Here is a 4174-nt window from a genome sequence, read left to right on the forward strand (position 1 = left end):
GTGGAGCAAGTGGAGGTAGGAAGACCTGATAGGAGCCTATTTCAATAGTGCAGGTGGAGAGTAATCAAGGACTATGCTAGGGTGTAGATGTGGGAATGGAGAAGGAGCAGATGCAAGAGATGTTGCAGAGGCAAGAATAAACAGAACTTAATAACTTAGTGGATTTGAGAAGCTAGGCAGAGGGAAGAGTACTAGATAATACTAAGATTTCTAACATGGGAGGCTGGGTAAATAGTGGTACCACTGACAGAAACAGTGAAGTCAGAGGGAGGAACAGATTTAAGGAGAAAGATAACAGGTTCAGGTTTTGACATGTCAGGGCTGAAACGCCGATGAGACATCTGAGTAGCTCTGTCCCATGGGCATTTGGGGATTCAGGTTTGGAGCTCTGAAGAGACAGAGATTGAAAAATTTGGAGTTAGCAGTGGATTGAGCATTGTTTAACAACTTCCCCCTCACCATATACAGGGTGGGCCAAAAGTCAGGAAGTTATTGGAAATTTTTTTCTTTATTTTTTTGCCTCTTATGAGATTTGATTTTTCACACATAATGTAAATTTATTTCCCATATATACTATATGTGATACTATGGTATTATAATTTTAAAAACATTTTTGGTATTATAATTTAAAAACAAAAGATAAAGGAGTTATTAAACATTGAAACCCCTTCATGACTTTTTGGCTCACCCTATATAAACAGCTTATTATGTGTCAGACTGTTAAGTTCTGGGAGTCCCAATACAAAAGAGAGGCAGTCCCTGCTCTCTAAGAGCTTGCATTCTAATAGGGGGAGACTGCATCTATAGGGGAATGGTGGCAAGAGAAGGGAGTTCTAGTCTGGGGAGTCACAGGGATACTGAATTGATCCACAGAGCAACCTATTAACATATCTTCTCATAAAACAATAGTAGTTTTTATTTGATTACTGTGTTCAGAGCAATATTAGAAAGCTGAAAGCAGGGAATATGAGTGGTATGACTGGGAGATGTCAGTGAGGTATGGTTGGTGGTTGGGTCCAGCTAGATATGATGAACTCCCACCAATGAGGACATTACAGCCCCACAGTAGGAGCTAGAGGTCCATTTGGGAGCATGGAGAGACTACAATGTCATGGTGGTGAAGCAAGGGTGATAATTTGGGTAGAGATGAGAAAAGATTCAAGGCTAGAACCTTGGGGAATACTCAAAGGATCAAGAAGGGGATAAGGAACCAGTAGGGGAGAAAGAGAATGGCTGGTTCAAAACAAGGAGAACCCACCAGTCCTGGATTCAGGAGGACCTGAGTTCAAATTCAGCCTCAGACACTTGACACTTGCTAGCTGTGTGACCCTGGGCAAGTCACTTAACCCCCTTTGCCCCCTCCCCCCCCACAAATAAACCAAAAAAGGAGAACCAGGAGAATAAGATCTAAAAGCAAAGGAAGAGAGAGTATCCAGCAGTATGAACAATTTTTATCCAAAACTATAAAAATATCGAGGAAGATGAGAAGTGAAATGAAGGCCATTATAGGGGTAAAGAACAGGTCATTAGTGATGTTTGAGAGGCTAGTTCCAGTAAAGTGAAGAGGGAGAAGTCTGATTACAAGAGGCTGAGGAAGGGTGGAAGAAAGGTGAGGAAGTGAAGGCATTTGGCATAGCCATCTGCTTTAGGAAGTTTATACTAAAGAGAGAAGAAAGATGACATCACCACTGAATTGGATAGAAAGTTGAGGGAAGTTTTTCTTAGGGTCTGAGCATATGCATAAGGAAAGGTCTTATGGAGAAAGAGAGATTGAAGATTGATTATATAATTATTAGAGCAAAAGCTCAGAAGATAAGATGGAATTAGGTCAAGTTCAAGTCCAAATATTTAGTAGCAACACCTCCTCTTTTGTGAGATGAACGGAGAAAACAATGCCAGTAATCCTTTAGAAATGGAGGAGGGGATGCAGCTAGGTGGCATAGTGGATCAAGCATCAGCCCTGAATTCAGGAGGACCTGAGTTCAAATTCAGCCTCAGACATTTGGCACTTACTAGCTGTGTGACCCTGGGCAAGTCACTTAATGCTCATTGCCTGGCAAAAAACAAAAAAGAAAGAAAGAAAAGAAATAGAGGAAGGGGACTCAGAGGCACTTATTCTGAATGACCTCAGTCTTCTCAGTGAAGTTTGAGGCTATTTAACAGCTATCTGGTGTAAGTGTGAGTCCTTTGGAGGGTAGGTAGCATTGGGGGAGGGCAGAAAAGTTTTGAAAATTGTAATGAGAAAGTGTGATAGATTGTGAAAAAAGAGTGAAGCAGAAGAATGGCTAAGTAATCAAATGGGCCTAGCTGAAGTTATGTATTGTGAGAAAGTAGCAATTCATGAAGCCCATGAGGAGAGAGAAGAGATGAGAAAGTAAAACAAAAAATAGATTCCTCCAGAAGAAATACATTTGAATTAAATGATGACCCAAACATTCTCCCATCACTGGTCCAAATCTGTACCTAAAATCCTATCCTTGAAATTTTAAAAGGATGGGGTAGGTATCCTTGATGTAGGTCTTAATCACCCCATTTCTTCTGCTGCCAGATGGGACTCACTCCTTAATTGCTCATTCTTCTGGGTGTGCCCCAAAGCTGTTCTATCTTAATGCTTCTAGGGTGTTGTAATTTAGCAATAGAACTGTGAAAGGAGGGAGTTGGTAAGAGAGAACTGAGGTTTAAGGAACCTTCCAACCCCTAGCAACGTACTATGGCCCCTTTGGCAAAACTCCTCCCTGCACTGTAGTTTATCACTTCCATTTATAGATAGGCGGACTAGTGTGTGATCTTCTGAGATTAACCTATAAGCCAACTTTCCCACTCCCTCATTTTTGCAGCTCTTAGCATGGTATCTGGCACATAGTAGGAGCTTAATAGATGCTAGTTGACTGATATGGATAGAAAAGACAGAGATAAGGATTCTTTGAATTCTATCTGTGACTGTTACCAGCCTCAGGAATGCAGAGCAGTTGAGCTGTAGGGATGAGAAGGCAGCAGTTGCTGCAAATAGCCCTGACTACAGCACCAATCTCCCCATGATGCCAGAATGGCTCACAAGCAAGTACACAAAATTGGGAAGAAGCAGGACTTCTTTATTTTGATTTAAAGGTAAGCCAATTATATTGCTGTGGCCAAGCTGGATGCCATTGAAGGAGGGAGGGTATATGCCAGGTAATTATTTTGTGGGAGAGTAGTATGGTTGCAGAAGTTTGGTGCTCTTGGGTGTGTGACTATATTTATGTTCCTGGTATTAAGCATATTCCACGGGAAGTCATGTATGCTGGGTTGGGCTGGGCTGCAAGCTGCCTGAAGGACTTGAGCACAGATATCACCAAAGTGTTTAATAGTGATGAATCTATGTCACAAGGTCAGTGATAGCTATGTCCTTGAGGTTTTCTGAGCCCTTCCCTATTCTTTCAGGCAAGTCTATGCCAGAAGTAAAGTTTCTCTGAAACATATTATTTAAGCTTTTTCAAAGAACATATTTATTTTAAATTATGTTAGCAATAGGAGATAGTATGGCAGTGACCCCAGAATCTCTGGGCTGAGTTAGTGTAGTAGAAGCTCTGGCAGGTCTGACCAAATGGAAAGGCTTCATTTAGGGACCCAGAAATGTTACTGTATGTTTGTGGTCCGAGGACCATCCTCACTAGGGTTTTATCACAAGTCTGGCCATAGCAACTCTTAAAAACCTTCTACGAAATTATAATATCCTTATGATCTGTACTGGTAGAAGGGAGTGTCCAGGCTGACAACATTAGAAACTCTTGAAATATTAATTAAGATAACAATAGTAATATTCTTATTCACAATAATCACTTTTTCCAAGTGAAAATTTTTATATTTTATTTTTTCCAATTACATGTAAAAACCATTTTAATATTTGTTTTTTAAAATTTTTGAGTTCCAATTCTTTCTTCTTCCCTTTCCTTTGATATAGATTATAAGTTTCTTCACATTTCTTTTAAGGGACACACGTAAAGTTCTCAAGACCTACATCCAGTGCTTAGCACAGTGCCTGGCACACAGTAGGTATTTAATAAATGTTTATTGACTATGATTATATGTTGGACACCTTTGAATTATAATATGCTTTCTGATGAAAATCCATGGAGATAGGCTCAAGATATAGGCACAGGAACGCCGCAAACATGGAACTCCTGCTGACAGCCTG

The sequence above is a fragment of the Dromiciops gliroides genome, chromosome 1 (assembly GCF_019393635.1).
Source record: "Dromiciops gliroides isolate mDroGli1 chromosome 1, mDroGli1.pri, whole genome shotgun sequence".
NCBI lineage: Eukaryota > Metazoa > Chordata > Mammalia > Microbiotheria > Microbiotheriidae > Dromiciops > Dromiciops gliroides.